The sequence below is a fragment of the Notolabrus celidotus genome, chromosome 21 (assembly GCF_009762535.1).
Source record: "Notolabrus celidotus isolate fNotCel1 chromosome 21, fNotCel1.pri, whole genome shotgun sequence".
In the NCBI taxonomy this organism is placed as follows: Eukaryota; Metazoa; Chordata; class Actinopteri; order Labriformes; family Labridae; genus Notolabrus; species Notolabrus celidotus.
Genome location: NC_048292.1, coordinates 7,124,767 through 7,146,523, shown reverse-complemented (window position 1 = coordinate 7,146,523; position 21,757 = coordinate 7,124,767). Strand labels below are relative to the sequence as shown.

Genomic DNA, 21,757 nt, shown 5'->3' with positions numbered 1-21,757 from the left:
ATTTATAGTTATGTCAAACAAAAAAAAAAAAAAAAAAAGGAGTAGGAACTCGTGAACTAAGTAGTTCACATTCACATTTAACAAAGTCATTTGATACGTTAACGTTGAATTAAATTTTTCTCTGATAGCTTCCATTCTTTGAGTTGTTGCACCAGAAATGTACATTTTTTGCACTTATCTTGTGTTATACTGTGTTCATAGTTGGCAGACTTCCTGTTTATTGTTGGTGTTAAGTTTGGTCTTGATGGATGATATAGCAGGTTTATTTCGCTTTAAGCTGTGATTTTTCCTTGACATTATTACATTAGACAGAAATCCTGCCTTGTAAAGATCTCTACTATCAGGCTGATCACATGTCAGAGTTAATTTTGGCTGCATTTAAATGAATGTTTGAATTTCTCACTGTTTTACTTCAAACATCTTGCTTTCAGGCCAAGAGGACATGATGTGCCGTGAAGTCTGTTAGCTCTGACTTCACCTGAAAACTTTCAGAAGACTGATGACAGAGGTGAGCCTCACTTTTCCTACTCTCTCCTGTCAAACATTAATAACAAAGATCCTTGAAATGATGGATGTCAGGCTCAAAGTGTAGAGCAGCCGTTATTTGATTTGTTGGGAACAACGTGACAAGTTACCTTACTGTGTTTTTGGTGTTTTATGACAGGAGTGTTCTGGTTGTAGTTCTACGGTTTCAGTTTTGGATTTACTTGATCTATCTATATATATATAAATATATATAAACAGGTTTAAACATAAGAGTTGTAATCCTAGATTCACTCCTAGTTGATTTCGTTAGAGAAAATCTGGTTTGACACCACATCAGTTACTTAAAGAGGTGAGCAGTTATTAAAACAAAAGAGCAGCAGGTGTTTCTGTTAACAGAGCAGCCAAAGAAACTCATGTGGTTTTGATAAAGAGGTCAGTCAATAAAAGCTGCAACCACAATCTGATTTCATGTGGCACACAGCGAGTGCAGTTTTTCAGCACACCAGCAGGATGCAGAAAATCCAGTTAGCGTGACGAGGAGTCAGACGTGTCTGAGCTCACTGTGGCTGCCCTTTCTTACTTCAACACTCCTTTAAACATATGAACCGACTTGCTCATGAAAGAAATGCAGAAAACAACCTTTAGCCATTGAAATATATTTTTTATATCCATGGAGGTCTTCTATTTCTGAAACTTTCCTCAAGCTGTGAGAAGCAACTTAAAAATTGGCTATGTCACAACAAATAAAAATTGATGGACCGAGCAGAAACTTTCAGATGTTGCCAGGAGGAGTAATATACTAGACATCTTCAGTGGCATGAATTCACTGACAAGTAAAACCAGAAGCTAGAAACTTTATTAGAGTATGCGACAGCCAAGCAACTTTTATTAGATGATGTGGTGTCTTTACCCACAGCTACATAATTAATCCCTTGTAAAGTATTTACACAAACATTGTGTTTTTATTGCTACTTCATAGTAAAAGACACCATGTACTTGCCTGTGGAACACTTGGAAGTGGAAGCAGGAGCAGCTGTGAATGTTCAGTATGTTTCTTGGGGCTTTTTGATGCCATTATGTAAGGGATAATGTATTGTGAGGTATTGGTTATGCAGACTAGAATCCCTGCAGGGTGAGCAGGACCCTGACGCAAAGTGGAGGGGTCTTGCTCACCCTGCAGGGATTCTAATTTGCATAACCAGCTGCTCACTATACGTTATCCTGTTTATTACCCAGCTACCTTCTAAGTCATAAATAAGTTGACCCAAAGTATTGATTTAAAGATGATTTTACTGGTTGAGATTATTTATGAAACACATTTTTACACATAAATAACACAAATGACACAACTTACTCCCCTTTACCCTGTCAGGGATGGTTGGGGTTGAGTAGTTCCTCATGCTGCTCTCACATTGACTGTCATTATTTCCCAACTTTCAAGACCAGCCCGAGATACAAACAAATGTTTTTCTAAAATGTTTAACAATTCAGAATGTTTAATGTAACAAATGTTTTTTTGCCACAGTGTCAACAGGCAGAGTTGAAATGTGCTGCAGTCCTTTCTGAGGATTGATTTGTATGACATGTGTGATCAGGTCGTCACTTTTGCCATTGAGAATCAATTATCTGTGTTATGGTGTTTTGACTTGTCAGATTTAAGGTAATAATGAGGGATACAACAGTGGATAGAGAGTGAGTTCTGACATGTGGCACCCCATGTATTGGCTCCAATACATGGGGTGCACAAAATAGCTGCTGAGCTAAACAGGTACCTGTACATGCCCAGTTTACATAAGCATTAATTCAATACAACCATGGTACACAGATAGGAGAGGGAAGGGTAAATGTTCTATCACATGATTTCCTTACATGTCTCAGGGACATGCTGAGGCGTATGGATCCTTTGACAAAAGTACATCAACCAAGTGTCAAAGGTCAGAAACAGAGAGATTGACAATCAGACAATCGATACTCCAAAACTGTAATCCTCATATAAGACTTAGCCAGGACTCCTTTTTCTATGAATTTTAAAGTGGTACACATGCTCTTCTTTCATTCCCCTGCTGCTGCATTGATCCCCAAGAGAGAAAAAACACCAGTGCACTCACAGGATTGAGGGCAGCTCAGCAAAGTGACTTCTGTCTGCATAGACTTACAGACTGCTGCTATAATGACTGTTTCCAAGTACTGCATGTAGCATTTACAAGTAGAGTACAAAATGCAGCTTTAAATGAAATGAGTCAGCGAAATGACTGTGGCTTTAATACAAACAGGAAAAAAGTAAAGTTGATGCAATCAAATAAGCAAAAACAGTTTAGAGTAAATTAAAAAACCCCAGAGCTTCTTCAAATGCTGCTAGAAAAATTGGAAAGATTACAAAAAAAGAGTCTAAAACTTCTGACACTGTCACTGAGCCATATATAATCTTTTAATCAGGAGGTAATAGTTCAAACAGCACTTTATTCACATACATTAGTGTAGAAGTTACACCCCACCAAGCTTCCTAATGGCTTTTAATGAAACTTCAAACCTAACCTCTTTACACCCGTGGAACAAAAAGTACTTTCACCAATAAAAAGGAGAAATTAATAAAGCCCTGAAATATCTTTATACTGGATATTAAAATGCAAACCCTGTGCGGCTGAATTTTAGGAAAATGTGAGTGAGAATAGAATAAAGGTTAGACATTAATAGTACCATTTCCTTGACTTTTCTATTCCCAGCTTTGTCTTTTATTAACATTTTCCATTTTCTTTGGCCCACTTTGTTTCGAGGTGAAAACTGCGGCGCTGCAAAAACAAAACTGGCACACTGGGTTTGTTACCTGCACTATCTGTTTGTATTTACCAGTGGTAATGATGATATCCAGGGCTCCAAGATGTGCAGGATAATGCAGGACTGTGCAGAGTTCACCTACCAATCCATGTTAATGAGATGACTCCGAGGTCCACATGAAGCAGTTTAATTTACACAAACCTGCAAACCTGCTGTGTGAAGCCGATAAATGCAATCACAGTGTGCATTCAGGCAGCATATCTATCTGCAGAGGCTCGGTGTCGAGGTCCATGAGTGTCCAGCAGTGCACCAAGCTCACAGCCCTGAGGTGGTTATACGGGGAAAAAGGATAATGTAACTGGAAGAGAGTATTTGCATTACAGAACATCACCTTAAATCCTGCGTTTTGTCACCGTTTTAATGATGGCGCCCTCACTTTGCTCAGGTTGCAGCCTATCAGCGCTGACCCTCGTGGACTGAGTTCTGGGGACACCTTCCAATCTGTGTTAATGAGATGACTCCTCTCTGTCTACGGGTCACGGTGATATTTACAGAAACCGTTGTAGCGGCAGAGATCCACGCCTCCCTGTGGCGCTCCCTTGCCTCATTTGCATAGCTTTCAGACTACCCCTTCTCTCGCTCTCCCTCTTCCAGCGCTCTCGCTGCGCTCCTCCATGATCGACAGGCTCCTTCGCACTTCTCTTCAGTTTGTGTCGCACATGTTAATTAAAGCCTCTAATTAGCTTTCCCCACTAAAAGGCCGCATTAAATCAGAGTTGGAATGGCAAATGATTCCTGGCATTAGCATAATTGTGTTTTTGAAGTGTAAAGATTCGGGCATTAGGGATGCTAGCGTGCGTTTTTGTTTCAGTGATTTGTTGTGTTTGGGGCTTGATGCCCCGGGGGCCACTGGAGGTTGGCTGTGCGGGGTTTGAGATGCCCCGGGACCCTACAGGGGCCACACACTAATGAGGCCTGCTTCTCTCTGATGGAGCAGATACAGGAAAAACAAACCTGTGATGTGGTACCCTCAGGTGGTCCTGAGAGCCAAGCAGAGCGGAACAGGACACTGGTGGAATGTGTGTGTGTGTGTGTGTGTGTGTGTGTGTGTGTGTGCGTGCGTGCGTGTGTGTGTGAGAAAAAGAGAAAGAAAGAGAGGGAGATGAGGCAGATAAAAAAAAAGATAGTCATTACTGTTTTAATTATCATTATCAGTGATTGGTGTTTACCGTGTCTGGAAAACAGTTAATGGATGGAAAAGTCACGTTGTCATGTCATGTTGCTACGGTAGCATCCTGTCAATGGGGATAGAGATGTGGGGATACGGTCCCCTGTGGATAAAAAGGTGGAGGTTCTCATACCAATTGGTGATGTCCTCCTTGATACCTGCACTATGTAAATGCAGTCCATGAATTAGAAAAACAATAATGCAAATGAAACAGAAAAAGAGCTTTGGCTTCATCAGCTTTGCAGAAATGAGTAAAGGTAAAACAGTATTGGATGAATGTAGGTAAGGAGGAAAAGGGAATCTGTGAACTGCTCTCTAAACCAATGCCTTTTTTAAGATCAGTACTGGGGGCGCCAGCTTAGCCAACCAACAGCTTATACTGCAAGTACAAGGTTGTTTGAAAATTGACTGTGTATGAAGAGAGATAAAATGTACCGTACCACCTCTGGTAGTGCGTAATTGAAGTCAAAATAGCCTCTAGGACAGGCACTGACATCTTGTGCTGGGGACATATTTATCAAGCCAGAGCCTGGGCATAAAGTTAAACAGCACTGACAGTTGTGCTAGTGTTTGTTACATCTTCTCTCTCTCTCTTTCTCTTTTACTCAGAAAATATAGTGCTCATAGTCTAGTGTGGAGCGAGGGTGCAGCTGCATTTGTCTACTGTGCTGTCAATCGTGGCGACCCTATACCTCATTTTATGACATCAATTCACGAGTTAAAACTAGAGATGATCAGATTCATCGGTTAGGCCAGTATACATAATAAAGGTTAAATAAGGTCGATCAATCAGTCCACTTTATGGTTTTTGGAAATATACAGCATCGGCAGATGTCTGCACTCACCAGGATGATCATTATATTAATTCTAAAACAGTTACTAGCTAGTATTTGATAGAAATTATATAATAATGTACAGAATAAGGCAGTTTAATATTGCTTCTGTTGTGTCAGTCATGTTCTGAAATCAGAAGCATAACCCTTTTTTAACCCTCCTGTTATGTTGCGGGTCAAATTGACCCATGTTAAAGTTGTTTTAAATTGTTAAAAGTATTATTTCGCATTTCTAATGTCACATTGGATGAAAGGCTATTAGTGGTATTCAGAGGTTCCTTCCATATTAGGTAATATGTGCATTCCAAATCCAGCTAAATGCAGCATAACAATCTGTGCAGCATGTGACAGAAGAGGTGTCTCTTGTTAATTTATCAACATCACTACATAAAAAATAAAAATTCAAAATGTAAAACAAAATAAACAAAAATCTATGTCATGTAAAACTATTGCATTTATATTTAGAGCTTTCCAATATATATTGAAAAAAGTTTCAACATTCATTTTCATGAACAACGAGTCAGTTATCCGCATTGAACCATGATCTGTGAGAATTAAAGAACATGGACTAAATCTTGATTTAAATGGTTAGAAATGGAGTTGAAAATGTGATTAAAATAAATGTGTATTGGGATTTTTTTGAGTTCTGACACTTTTGGATCATTAAAAATGCCCCGGGTCAAGTTGACCCAGGAACATTATTGCTGTCCTGAAGAAACGGACATAACAGGAGGGTTAAATAAAAAATTCCATCCAAATTATGTAAGTGGCGAAGATAAACATGTATATTCAACAACAACAAAACAATGTGTAATCTGCATTTTATCAGACATCAGCCAACCTGCTCTCAGATTACCAGTATCGCCGTTGAAAAACTGATATCAGTCGACCATTAGTTAAAACTAAGCTTGTCTGAAAAATAATAAATTAATATAATCTTAAGGACACAAACAATGTTCTGTAAAAAGTATAAGCTTTTATTCTAATGTTAAAGTTAGTCCCATGTCCCATCTGTTAACATGGAGGCAGGCTCTTTGACTAAAGCTGCAGTCAGTCACTCTGGACACTTCAAATGTTTTGGCTTCACTTTTGGGAAGAGGTCATGTCGCCAATCGTTTCATACATCTTTTTGAGATGTTAAATGCTAAGTTGCATCACTTTGAGTGGAGAACTTTAATTTTTGAGTTTTTAGATTAACAGGATGTAATGTTTAAAACTGCATTGACAAAGTAATACTATCCATCTGTTGCCACTTAGGTGATCCATAACTCTGCATTAGATTTGTTTGTGTATCTGCTTAGTATTTAGGTCTTAAAACCTTGTGTCCATGAAACACATCCAGATGTCTCCATCTAAAAGTGATTATTTCAGACTCAACTTCTCGTCAGTGTTGCCGTTCACACAGGGACTCTTATGACTAGGTCACTTCCTCTATTACAGAGTGATACACCTGAATTTAATAGTGACTGCTAGTGTTCACATCCTCAACTATCAAACATGACTGAAGCTGCCACCATCCAACCAGTGGTGCCACAGGGTAGTAGTACTTTTCAAGAGCTTCCTCTGGGCAAAAACTTCCTCACTGACTTCTGTGGCTAAATTATTCAGGGCGAGCTCGTCAACCCAAAGGCACAGCGGTGGAACAGTGACAGTTTGGGGGTTGTGTGATAGCTGCGAGTGTTGTCATATGAGTTATTATTGAACCAGCCAGATATACCCCAATGTTGCAGATTCCTTGCTCCAGGCATGAAAACCCATTAAGATGCATTGGAAGGAAGCAGGGAAAGAGTTGAAGAGAAGACGATGTTAAGAGGAGGAAGTGTCTGCAGACAGAATTATCAGCACGTCTACACAAGGCCACTTTTAATTTGAGGAATTCTAATTAAATGGTTTTTGTGTCAGCAGTCAAATCATTTCCGTTTCTTTAAAAGACTACAGTTGATTACATAAGGACACGCTGCCATGTTCCTGGGGTGACAGATTTAATTATGTGGAATAATTTTTTAATGGCGTAAAAGTGCAGTGTGCAGTAGTATGTGTTTTTACATGTGAGAGAGACAGAAAGACACAAATGAAACAGAGAAAGCCAGAGAGCAGTAAGAAGAGAAAGTGGGAGAAATATGGAGACTGCAAGCAGTGCCAGACGCTGTGTGGAAGCCTAACATTCATTATGTCTGTTTCAATGTTGCTGGTAGTCAGAACGCAGTTGGAGATCTCAGCCAGTCAGCAGAGAAACCAAGGGCACTGCCAGAGGCTTGATTTACACAACAAAAACACATTTCACCGTATGTGACCTGGACGAGACTTTTTCTCGCTGTTTGTCAAAGTTTTGCCAAGTTTGAACAGCTCCTGCAGCCAAAAGAGAAATGTTTTCTTACAGTACGAGCTGCGATCGTTGGCCGTTGAACTCCTGTCTTCTTCGCTCGATGAATCCGGGCTGATTAACGATCCTACTTGTGATTTCAACGAGTGTTCGGTTACAAGCTGGAAATGAAAAGTTAGGATCTGAAGTACAGTTTTTAAAATAAGTAGTGTTGTGTAGAGCAGAAAATCATGGGAGTTCGACTAAATAGTTGCTTTTACAACACCAATAATACACCACTTTGTTATAAGATGCTGAACATCAGTGTGCAGTTGGTAGAGCACATGCAATGTAATTGCAATACTGCTGGTTTAAATGTTCCCTGTCTTTAATTCTGTTATTCAATTCCTTTCATATTTACCCCTTTTGGCTTTGACACTTGTTTAAATACACTTCAACATTTAAACAAAGTCAGTATGGAGAAAATAACATTTAAAATATGTGCATTGCTATTTTTTATTCTCTAATAGCTGTTAAGCTGTTTAACCTATTTAATAATGGTAACATTTTTATTTATACAGCATTCTTATAAACAAGTTACAAAGAGCTTCACGTGGGCAGCAAAATAAAACAGAGTTCATAAAATCACACAAGTCAAGATAAAGAAAAAAATATATATTTTAAAAGGCACAAAATTCCCTCAAAAGAACTCTAAAGGAATACAATTATTTTAAAATATATTTCTTGAAACGTTAATAAAAAATAAAATAGAATAAAATAAAATCTGGAAAGGTTCTACAATAAAAGTATTTTTCAGGATTAATTATATTTGTGCTGGTTTGTCATTGTTAACAATAGATCCATCATCAATGAGTATTTCTGAGGTATACAAGAAAAAGAAGAAAGGTACTTTATTACATTTTTTCACTCGTGCTATTTTTGGACATGCTACACATACAGTTTTTTTGGTTTATACATACAAATGCACACACATGCAGTGAACATGCTTAGGGATAGATGTCAGAGTGAGGATACTGCCGTCAACCAGCGCACCCTGAGCAGTTGGGGGTTCGGTGCCTTGCTCAAGGGCACCTTGGCAGTACCCAGGCAAGTGAACCAGCACCTCTCCAGCCACCAGTCCACTTGCCAAACTTCGTCCATACTGGGACTCAAACCGGCGACCCTTCGGTTCCCAAGCCAAGTCCCTATGGACTGAGCTACTGCCGCCCCATCTCATCAATACCATCTGAAATACAGTCGGGAGTCCGTACATGTTTTTTTTTTTTTTAAATAACCCATGGCATATGCTATTCCTGAGTACGACTTTTCCAGGTTGATCTTCTATGTTCACCACATGTTGGACTTTGTTGAAAATACAGTCTGTCGAGTAGTTCGGGGGGGGGGGGGTACTGACGGAACTTGTTACACATGTGGAAACTAAGGGTAATATTCCAGCATGCTTTGCAGAGGTAAATAGCTGCTTGCAATACACAATGCTTAGGAATAATTTTCCATAGTGCAAGTTTCCCTGCAGAGGCTGATGTCGGCGGCTGTGCCCGCTGTCTTGGTGGTAAATGTTCCTGATAAAGCTTTGTCTTACATAGCGCCATCATCTGGGTAAAATAATGCAAAACAATGAAATATCTCCTCCTGCATTTTAATGTAGTATATTGATCGTAGCCCATCTATTGGATGAAAAAGGTATTAAAAGTGTGTCTTATACACTGAACTTAAAGTAATAATCACCATGCAACACATGCAGGTTTGCTATAAGTGAACTCCTACTCTGCTGCACCTCAGGCCCTGCAGTGGTTAAAACATGAGTGTTACACAGTTGCAGGTCTGTGTTTCAACATGAGATCATTAGACTTTAAATGAACCATGCTGTGCTTACAGGTGTGCGTTTATTAGCCATTTCACAGCAGCTTGGAAAGTGACTCAGCTGGACCAGAACCGAGGACAGAAGCAATCTGTTCGGGAGCCTGAGTGAAAGATAGTATAACCTGCAATCACCCATTTGCGATTTAGCTGTATTTTTTTGCTGTTGTAAAAGATTTAATCTATAAACTCATTACCTGAAGTTCACCGTATGGGTCGTTTCTGTTTATTAATGACCATTTTATCAATCACAGACCACTGACCTTTAAAAGGTGTGCTCATTTGTTTTCTACCTCTAATCCTGTATTCAGTAAGAGCGAACGTACTGATTCATACCTCTCTTAAAGATGAGAAATAGCTTGCTTATATTTAAAATTAAAGTGTGTGTGTGTTCACCTTTAAGAGCTAATCCTCAAAGGAAACAAGCCAATGAAAAGATGACAGGAGCAAGAATAAACTGATATTTTCATTTTAAAATCCTCGGGCCTTGTCTAAAATTGGAAGGGGGGGGTGGGAAATGAAGCCCCAAATAACATGACACAAATATGACAGGTGAACACGCACACACATACATATATTAACACACACATACACACACGCACACACATCCTTTGCAGCCCTGATTGAGTGTAAGTGTCTGCGTTGGCGGTCAAGGTCAGCTGATAATGGGAGAGATTGAGGACGGGGTGAGGCGGCAGGGGGTTCGGCAGCAGTCTCAGGTAATGAGATTTACGACCCTGAGCTCTCGCCGCTCCCCCCTGCCCCCCCACCCCTCGCCTAACATGATTTATAGATCTAATAGACGTCATCGCTCCCGCCTTAGATAGAGGCCTCACATTATCACTGAGGGAAAGTCATCTGCTCAACAGGGCAAGAATACAGACAGAGACGTCATCGTGTGTCTGTGTGTGTGTATTCGTGCTTCAGTATACCAAAAAATACGTCTGGGTATTCTAACAATAAGGGTAATAATCATTCACCCTAGTTTAAATAACTTTTAGAAGTAATCAAATAAAAGCACAATATCACTTATCAAAAGTAGCTCTTTCATTACTGATCTTTAAAGCTGCAACTATCAAGATTTTCATATCAATAGTATGAGACATCTCTGAAGTCACTCTCAGCTCTGTGTTACTAAACACACAGAGCCTCCAAAAGTTGGTTAGACTGAACAGGAAGTGTCAGCAACAGGCTAACATTTAACCCTCCTGTGATGTTGCGTGTCAAAGTGACCCTTTTTAAAGTTCAAAAATCAAAAAAAAAATGTTAAGTATTTTTCCGGTATGAAACGTCTTCTGCTTGCCTTAATAGGTGAAATCAACATATAAAATTAAAATGGTTTATTTCACATTTTAGGCAATATATGCCTTCCAAACCAGCTAAAACCAGCCTAAAAATCTGGGCAGCATGTGACAGACGAGGTGTCTTGTGTTAATTTATAAACATCACTTCATTTAAAAAAATTTAAATAAACAATCTGTCATATAAAACTATTGTATTTATATTTAGGTCTTTCCAATGTACATTTAAAAAAGTATTAATGTGAATTTTCATTAAAAACGAGTGAGTTATCCTCATTGAACCATGATCTGTGAGAATTAAACAACACCATTGCACCAAATATTGATTTCAATGGTTAGTAATGGAGTTAATAATGAGATTTAAAAAAAAATATTGGGATTTTTTGGGGGTTTTGACACTTTTGGATCATTAAATATGCCCCGGGTCAAATTGACCCAGGAACATTATTTATGTTCCTGAGAAACGAACATCACAGAAGGGTTAACTAAAGACAAATATGCTTCTCCTGTGCTTCTCCTTTGCTTCTCCTTTGCTTCTCCTGTGCTTCTCCTTTGCTTCTCCTTTGCTTCTCCTGTGCTTCTCCTTTGCTTCTCCTTTGCTTCTCCTATGCTTCTCCTGTGCTTCTCCTTAGGAGGATGGTAGAGGGAAAACAAGAGTGAGAAGCAAATTTAACTTGTGGTCAAAAGAAGACGCATGATATTTTGTGGTCTGGTTGAGGTTAGCCAACAAGTTTGCCACCATGCTAACTGTGGATAGATTTCCCTGCCCATTTGATTCACACAGTTGCGCAAATGACATGAATGACATGTAACTAGAATGAAAGTGAATTAGCTGAAGAAGGGATCAACAGCTGCTTTGTACTAGAGGAAAACAGCAGGATGTCAGACAGCGGTGAAAAGAAGCGAAAAGATGTGCTGGCCGCTTTCAGAACCAAGAAGAAGAAAGAGAGAAAAGGCTGTGCTGGGGAAAATACAGATATGATAGAATGTTATTCTTGTGTTGATTAGAAGTTAGAAACACACACACACACACACCAGACCTTTTTTTGATTTGCATATTGTTATCTGTTTGCATGGCTGAGGAGCAGACCAGGAGGCGAGAGGTCGTAAAAAGCTCTCTGGTTTGTCTCACAGCTCTTTGAATGTGTTGAACGATGCAGTAATCCTATACTCTGAAGAGAATAAGTAACATGTGGAATCTTCACTCTGGGTCAGTTGAGCAGACCTTGTCTTGATTGTTAGATCACTCCGCCAGATGACCGCTTTGTAAAACTCACTGAAGGCCGGCATAAAGCTCACAAAGACAAACCGTCGTAGTTGTAGCCTTTCATTTTCAGATTTCCCCCACAAGGCTTTCCAGCTCTGTATGTTGAGAGGAATGGAAGAGGATGCTCCTGAGTCTGCAGAGAGTTAGGCTTAACTGCTATGAGTGTACTTTGGCACAATTACTGCCTGTTTTATTGGCAACCAATAATACATGCATATGTTCTACAAACTAGCGTGATGCATGAGACTTACAGCGACACTTATACAGAAGAAGTTTTACAGAAGGCAGCAGAGGAGTGGAAACTGAAAAAGACCCAGCTTTAGTTACTGATGTTGTGTTTTAAAGTTTCAGTATTAATAATGAACAGGCGTACATACACAAGCTGGTAATGTAAGTTCAAATGTCCCTTGTTTTAAGAAATGCTTATCGTTCGTACAGGTGTTCAATACTTCGGTACATTTTATTTACAGACTCAAACATGTTAATTCATATTAGTGAAACTCAAGCAAAGTGCTGTGAATGAATTTATGAACTCTTGTTAAAGTGTATCATATCTAATCATATCCTCGAGTGAGTCACCTGGCCCATTATGCCAACACCTTTCACATGACCTTGCTTCATAATTATGTGTCAGAAGTGATGTTTTCGGGTTTTACTGCTTCCCAAAAATGGCAAAAATGTTGTTGCAGGTTAAACAACACAAAACTGTTTGCCAAATGAAAATCAGACCCACTTTGCCACTTTTGCAGAGACAAATTTTAAAATCTAGTTAAGGAACAAGCTGTTAAAGTTTGTGCAGCTCGCTGTGCAGGACAAATTTTTGGAACAGGAGTTTCCTTACAAGAAACTAAGACACTTTTATAGGCTAGTACTGGTGGAAAGTCCAATATATTTTGTTTGGTGTCGATTGGTTATAGTTGCACAAAAAGTAAACTCAAGTTACAACAGTATGACAATGAACTTCAGAAATCCGTGTTTCACCTTCTGCACTGCAGAATTTCAGCTCCCAATAAAGCCATCTCAGCACCCAAATCTCCAGTAATACAAAGAACATGACTTTGATTCCATTACTGGTAGCTACAATCTCATCAAAGAGTTGTTGTACACATTGTTTTAAAATCCCAAACCCGATGATTAGTCTCTAAATCCTTTTAAATTTGGATTTTTTGGAGTTCAAACAACGCAGCGTAGGAGTTTTCTTCATTTCAACTATACCAACAAACATCACAGCATCTTCTGATGTTGTAATCTTATGTAAATATTGAGCAAAGTCCCTCTTAATTAAACCATTTGTTTGCAAAATGTGAGTAAATCTGCACATATTGCCGTCCAATTTAAAAACTGTAACTACAAACAGACTGCAGGAATTTAGAAACAAACATAAAAGGCGATTAGCTGCCACACAGAAGTAATGGGATTACTCCAACATGCCACCGTCCATGCTGTTCTGCTCATAGCGCTAACACTCTAAACAAAATGACATTCAACTGAAACAACACACAAACGATGCAATTGTTCCAGCACGCTGCACAAGCCGAGCGAAGGCACAGCGGCTGTGGGGATGGAAGCCGCTGAACTTACTGCTCATTACCGATACACCCTCTCCTAGAGCTGCAAAACAACAGCGGGAACATCCAGTGTCTGTTCAGCACTGTTTACTTATGCCTCTGCAAAAAAAAAGACACAAAAAAACCCCACAACAATATGGTGACAGCCAGATTGCCTCCCAATAGATGCCGAGCTAATATTTGCACTGGCTCTGCTACGTGTTGAAAAAGATGGTAGATTGGATTTCGAGCACAAGCTTACACACACACACTAACACGCACAAACACCCCCCGTCAGTTGTTTGTTCTCATGCAGCCTGCCATCTCAGTGTATTTTGAGAATTAAACCAATAAGCCCCCCTGCTAAGCCCAGCCTAGCAGTTATTGATGTGCTGCCTTTTATTGTCTGGAGTTCATTCTGTTCATATTCAGTGTGTCTGCCTTTGTGCCAACCAGCAGTTACTTTAAACACACTGACACTGTAGGCCTCAGACATAACATCAGCTTAGGAATTTGAGGCACAATATGTCGTGGAAATCTCATTAAGGCTCTCACGTCTGTTAAACACAGATTATCTGGAAATGGCTATACAAGTTAGTACATTAATTTTTTCAATTCAATGTCAATTTTTTTCAGTCTTTGAAGAAGGGCGATATTCAGAAAAAAAAATGAAATAAGCGTTCTTCAGAGAGATTGTAAACAGCCAACAGTTTGGTGTAAACAAACTTTTAAATGTGGATTTGGGAAGCTGTATGCCATGAAAAATGTCAGATTTCCCAGTTACTCAACAGTTTTATGATCACTAGAAGACATTTTTGCCTCTGTCAAAAAAAAGTTGGTGCCATCTGTTCTTCTTTCTCTCTTCTTGCCAAATGAAAACTGTGCTGCCTTTTCCACTGTTTTGTGAAAAAAAAAAAAAAAAGACCCGGCTGGGTTGAATGCTTAATTCTCATTGGTCAAAACCCCATAATTACACTAATTATTGATAACAGGAAAAGTGATGCCAGGGACTGCCTGATCACACAAGTCATGTCTCAAAATCAACAAGGAGTCCATGACATGTTGCCTCTGTCTGTTGACACTGTGGCAAAAACATTACATTCGATCTCAGGCTGGTCTTGATAGTAGGGAATAGGGTTGCAAAGGGGTGGAAAATTTTTGGTAAATTTCCATGGGGAGTTAAGCTGGGGAATTTTGGAAATATTCCAAATTGGAAACGTTCCATGGGATAATGGGAATTTATGGAAATGTATGGGAATTAACTGGGAATTGAGGGTAAATTTAATAGTAAGGTATCATATCCAAGCATAAATATTTGTTTTGTTATAAGCAGACATCCATCCAAAATAGAAATCATCTGTGCATGTGATGGAGGAATGCACAGTGCATGTAGAGGGTGTGGTCTCAATAGCCCTGCAGTAAGCGTTGTGCTATGTGCATGTGATTGAGGAATAGCACAGATATTCAACTGTACTTGCATGAAATCTGGTTGTTTTAGTCAGGATTATGCTAATATATATTTTCCCCAATTATATTTAAGTTCCCTTTTAAGAGCCAACCTTCAGTTTAGTAAATTCCTGGTTTATTCCCATAAATTCCCATGGAAAGTTTCCAACTTTGAAAATTCCTGGAATTTTTGCAACCCTAGTAGGGAATAATGAAAGTTTCAGGGCACTAGTAACGGGAGGATTAACCCATATGTATTGAGACATGGACATAGAGTGCATCGGTAGAGCAGATGTGTTTGAACCCAACTTTTGAATGCATTTGAGTTGCATCAGTGATTAAATGTCTTCATTGTTAAAACCAATCAATTTAAAATTAGATGCTCTATGTATATATTAAGAAATGTGACCGACCCCAATATTATTGTTTTATTTTTATTTCATTCCCGTTAGCCCTACATTAGTATTGTAGACCCAAGCTGCCTTAATGTATGCCATGAATGAACACTATTGTATTGGAGAATAGCAGAGGAGTTATACAAAACAAACATGGTGGAAGCTGAACGACTATACCCACCACTTGTGAACTTCAAATCTAACGTTTTGGAACACTACAAGAAACGGACAGCTTGATAAGTCAGATGCAATTTACAAAATGTGCTGTGCTGCTCTGAAGTACACAGGCAGTACAGCTAACCTTATAACTCATCTGAAGTAGCAGAACGGTTTGACCATGGAGGCGTCTGCCAGTGTCCCTGCATCCCTCACCTCAAGTTTGGATTCATCTATGGCTTCTAGCGCCAAGAGAGGTGACCAAAGTATTCAGAGTTTCACCACGCCCTGTTGGGGGACAACTCCCCTTGTTCAAATTCTTAAACTGAAGCTCCAGCTGTCTTATGAAAGACTTCTTTGTGAAAGGTGAATTTACCTTTTATCATACATAATATATAAATTGCTCTCTGCTGCTCACTGGTGAACCTACCTGCTGCTGAGAGCGTGTTAAGCAAACATTGCATCTATATTGCATCCCGTCAAACCACAGGTGAAATTAACAAACACTTTTGAAGTTTATACCTCACTATTGTTGCTGGAAGAGTGTCCTCTGCTGCTACTTTGTGGTGATCTCTCCCAAAAAGCACTTTGTGCTTGATGCGTAAAATTATGGGGTTCTGGTGTCCAAGAGGGGCAAGACTCAGACCATGTAAATGGTTTGTAAAATCAAACATTTGATGTATCATTCCTCTTCCTTTTTTCCATTTGGGAAACCTTGTTACGACTTTACTTCTTCTAGGTAGTCAACCATGATTGCCGTCTTCCTCCTTTTACTTTTTTTAAAGTGCAGCCATTTATATAAATAACGAAAAAACGCCAAAGAATTGCCATAAAAGATGTTTCAATCCATTTGTCTTTTTTCCCTATAAACCTCTTCTCTTGTCAATACTGTACATCTAAAAATGGGCTCAAATGTAACAAAATACTAGATGTAGAAAGTTTTATTCTACTCAGTGGTGGTTTAACTCTTTAATTTGAGGACTGAAAATATCTGCAGGAAGATATATATTTTCTTTCAAACTTTTTAAATGAACTATCTTGATTAAGCCTTATTTCACACATGGATGTATGTTAATAACTTTCTTTTTATAGGCTACTGTTTAGAATTTAAATTCAAACTTATACACTGCGACAGTTAAATGAACAAGGGGTCAGAAACGGAGCATTCAGCAGCAGTACTTCCAAAAATATTCCCAAATGGAGTTCTTAATGCATTCAACACCAACATCCCCATAAAACGGCCTTCACAGAGACGGTTCTGACGGCACTCTTATTTTGGAGTGGATGATACTACCCAAAAGTTCTACTCTTCTAACTTTGCATTTACATACTAGACGCCTCAGTGAGCTGAGTCACCTGAAGCAGCTCCCCTCTGCATGCCTCTGAATACATTATGAATCATCTTCCCTATCTCATTTTATCTCATCACCCCCAGTGTCTCAGTGGGTGCACGTCGGTGCTCGAGTCTACCGGGAAGTTTGTCACTTTGATAACAGGTGGGATAAGAAGCACAGTCAGGCAGAGACGCAAAACTGCTACCAAAGTGCAAAGTTTTATACCAAATTAAACACAACACCTCCTCATTTCTTTTGAGATTTCAATAAAACGTTATTTGAAACAGGCGCACTCCGAATAGGGTTGGATGCTCTTATTAATTTTCTTTATTTGTCCGCTCCTCAGCTCTTTTCACCCGAGGTAGCGTTCTCCGCTGCGAGGACAATAAATAGTGCTGTTCAAGTGCCTCCACAATTTTCAGCTCAATAGAGGAAATGCACAGTTGATTTCTCTGTGGTGTCTCAGCTGCTTTATTAGCACAGAAACTAAAGGAGCTTTTTATCCTCCTATTTATACCGAGTTTGTGAAAGCAACAGAGTCTCCTGAGCTCCATATTGTGTGTAAATGTCTGGAGGTTACAGAAGTAATCAACATGAAGTCCAGACGGGGGAAATAAGAAACGCTGAGGTTATGCAGAGGACAGTTTTCGATAATAAAGTATTCTTCTGCTCACGAGTATTTCTGATTAAGTTTATTATTTTTCCCCGTTTGTACAAGGACGGATATTTTGTAAAAGTGACATGAATTTATTCCATCACAGGCCTGAATTTTACAACCAGATGAATAGCTAAACCCTCGCCTAATATCACAGCCTGTCTCTTTCAACACACACGTCAAAATGAGTACAGTAGCAGCGTTTCAGTGCTTCAATATTAGAGCTTTGTTTCAGCACAGAGGAGGGCGGTTGTGTTGCCAGAGAGAGCTTAAAATGGCTGCTGAAAGTCAGGAAAACTGGAGCCGAACCAAGCCCAGCAGACGGTGGACAGGCTTGCAGTTGGATGGCTGGGTTCGAAGGCAGCAGCTTGTTAGGGTGGAAATGGATTAGCACAAGGCACAATGGGAGTCTTAGGCGTGTCTGCCGTGTTGTGTTAAAGCCCTGCCTACGTTGCCCGGGCTGCTAGACTCATTTATGCCCAGCGGTGCATGCAGCAGCCAGCTCTCTCTCTCTCTCTCACACACACACACACACACACTCACAGGGCTTTTCTAATTGCCACGGTCTCTTCTGTGCTCGCAGCGACAGCCTTGATTCAGCATCCATCAAAACCCGCAAATTAACCTGCAGCACCTCACTATTGTTCTGTTTGTCACATGCAGCTGGTAGTGGAATTATTGCTCTCACTTGGTTGCGTTACACAGTGGGAGACACTGAAGAGAGTTTTGAAATTGGACAGTGAATTTCTGAACGACGTGCAGTCTCCCTTCACCTGCAGATACAAACACAACCAATTTTTTGTAGCTTTCACAAAGCCTGTTGTGGCAAAACTTAACAGAAATTTCTATGTTTTCAAGTTTGCTACAGGCTGCTTTGCTCTAGAAATAGCTAAGTCTTTTCAATAGACTATACAAGAAGCCAACTTAACATCTGTAAAGGCATCCGTTTGTTGGCTTTTGTGTTATCTAGTTGTATGATGTTAAATTAGACATCTAGCTTTGGGCACCAGAGGTTACAATAGCTCAATGCCGCCATTGTGTATTTTGGCACCACATGTTCCCATAGCTTGAACCGGAGCGTACTATACCATGACGCCACTATGTTGAATTTTTGGCACCATAGGTTACCATAGCTGGCCCTCACCATATTGTATCTTGGTACCAGAGTGTACCATATTCACACTGTGCGTTGGAAAAGCATTACTATGTTTCTATCCCAACTGAACCAACCTCTGGGTGGTTACTTGTCAATCACTGTCTGAAAGCTGGGGTTGGTAGTCACGGAAAACTAGCATGAATTTGAATGTAGCATTTCTTCAGGACTCCGTCTAACCCCCCCCCCCCCCCCCCATCAGAGCTCAGCACATCATTTGTGTTTTGCACTATATCAACTCATGTCTTATTCAGCGGTAAGAGAACACCAAAACATGATCATAGTGAAAGTTAAAAACACAAACAAACATGAAATGTACGCTTTGCAGGAGGCAGGCAGAACGGCAGGACGGGATTTGATTGGTTTCATAATTTGGCTCCTGATGGCAGGGATTGGTTGGTGTTTTCCCAGGTTTACTCCGGCTGTAGATAGCAGCTTTTTTTCACTCTTTTTTTATGTATTGATTTCCATCGGGACATAAAGATCATTTTAACCAGTATAACAAAAAGTGTATCTAAATCTGACTACCAACCCCAGCTTTAACTATTGTTCAGATGACCGTTTCAAAGCCTCAAATGGATTCCTTTTAGATGCTGCCATCTTGTTCTCCTAGAGCCTGAAGTCACCATATTTGGACAATAGGTTGGGCACATTGCTATGTCTCTATCTCATGGATGTAACTTGTAAATTATGTCATCATTAGTCTGTTTTAAAGACCCCATTCTGGCATTTTGGACGCCGTTACACCAAGAGTGTAACAACAAGTTACACTCTTAGGTCTCTTCTCATGTTGACAGGAAGCTATGGTAGCAACTTGGAAATCATTGGGAGACACACCCTATAATCAGCATCATGCTGCAATTATGACTGTACAATTTATTGTAAAAAGCTTTCTGAGTTAATAAATCAACAGAGGATAGTTTAATTTTCACACCAGGTCCAACATAATCTTGCTTATTTTGGCTTTCTGTCGAGTCGCCCCCTGCTGGCCAATATAAAGAATGCAGGTTCAAGACATTTCCATGTTGGGTTCACTTTTGGAATTAAGAGGCTATGACTACTTATTTCATGCAGTATAATATACAGTTTGGTCCGTCCATCTTACCTTTGTTAATGATATTTAAGCTTGCTAACATACTAAACTAAGACGTGTTAGCATTCATCTTTGAACTAGTGTCCAAAAAGTCCACCCGACAGGGGCTTGCCTGCAGACTCTAATTTTACATAAATGCACAATGTCGCATTGTCCAAGATGTACAGTGTATAAGTTCAAACATATATTTGATATATAGTATTTTTGTTCAAAGACATTCACTAGAGGTTGCACTTCTTTTACTCTCCCCCTGTTTTAAAGGGAAATAAATTCAATACAGAGTTCTTTTAAAAGTTTCTGATAAAGAACAATGTCAAACCCAGCCTTGCTAAAATGTCTTCAATGCAAAGCAGCACTTTTAATAGATGTGCAGTAACTTTATGTAACACTTTGCCTGTCATCACTGGTGCAAAAAGCTGCATTTCTATAACTAAAATCTTAATTTAATGCTCCCTGTGGAATAAAACTATCCAGTGCGTATTAGGGAACAGCTAAATAAGTGAGTAGGAAGGACATTTAAATTTTGTCTTTTGTAGGTATATTTTTGCCTTTATTAAACAATAGTCTGCACAAAGATGATGAGGAAGGAGGCAAGGATAAGAAAAAAAACAAAGCCCTTGAAAAGAAGTGGAATTATGTAGAAAGACACAGGTGTAAGTGATAATGAATCATGGCTGGATTGCACTTAGCTGCGTCTGTTTCATTGTCATGTCTTACTGGGACACTTGAATTGACCAAAGCCATCGTTAATGTTATTAGTAACACCTGTGCTTCTCCTGCCAAGGCAAATCAAAATGTCTGCTGCGAAACTTCACACCTGCAGGCAATTTAGAGTCTCCAAATAACCTTGCTTTTATATCTCTGAACTATGGGAGGAAAAACCAGCAGCACCAGGAGGAAAACTCCACACAGAAAGTTCATCAAAAGAAAAACAGCAGAATATAATGGAGGTACTGTTTGATTGACAGGTGCTCTCTGGGAAGTGAAGTGAAAAGACACCACAACAAAGACGTAAGAACAAAGGGAATCGCTGCATGGTGCTTGGCTAATGGTCCCAAAAATATTTCTCAGTTACATTTTCTAATGCCAGGGTACATTTGGTGTCATTCTATTTTAACTGTCAACAAATCTCTGAAAAAAATCCCAAACCAAATTTGGATCTGTTCTACTAACAGTTACTTCCTGTGTATCCAAAGTCTGTCAAAGTTTTTTTTTCCCAAAAACTATTTTTGTTGAAATGTTTTGTTGCAGATACCAGTGTTTGTATTGGCCTCCTGTCCTGTCTTTAGTGTGGCTGACAGTGGCTACGTTTACTTGAGACTTTTAATTCCTCTTTAATTCAGAATTAAAATTAAATCCTCTTTAGAAATATTAAATATGACCATGTAAACACCTAATTCCGAATGAAAATGACCATTCCGAATTACACTTAAATCTGAAGTAAGTGTCTGGTTTATTCTGATTTTGAATCCGAATTGAATAATTCCTCGATCATGTATACGTTCATTCTGCTTTAAATTAAATCCGGTCGTTCTGCGCATGCTTGTTCCCTTGTCCTGTCGCGATGACGCATATATTCCAGGATGGCCACACAAAGCAAGCATTGGACTCGAGCCGAGACTATTTATTTAATAGGAGCCTTAGAAGAAATGGATATCATGAAAAGAGAGGGATGTGGCAGTGGGCTGAGGTAGAGCAGCCGTTGCACTAACCGTTGGCTTTGATTCTCCAAAGTACGGTCTTCCGCCTCCCTTCTCCGGTCCTCTATCTCTCTTCTCCCCCTCAGCTGATGAAAGTGAAGCAGTATGTTTGTGTCCAGCTGCTTATTCAAAACTATAATCACAATCATAGCGAAAAATGTACTTATTGTGTGGTCTTCCATGCTGTAACCGAAAATAAAAGAAGCAG

The 21,757-nt window shown here is 39.5% G+C and overlaps 1 long non-coding RNA gene across 2 annotated transcripts in view; it reads left to right on the top strand.

The window, feature by feature from the left end:
* LOC117805227 overlaps positions 1–21,757 on the top strand; it is a 96,583-nt gene that overhangs the window by 39,182 nt on the left and 35,644 nt on the right. The window contains exon 3 of one of the 2 annotated variants that reach the window (XR_004629378.1): positions 432–508. The exons of the other annotated variant lie outside the window; for it this stretch is intronic. This is a non-coding gene — a long non-coding RNA (uncharacterized LOC117805227). The remainder of the gene's footprint in view (positions 1–431; positions 509–21,757) is intronic. 2 annotated transcript variants of the gene reach the window in all.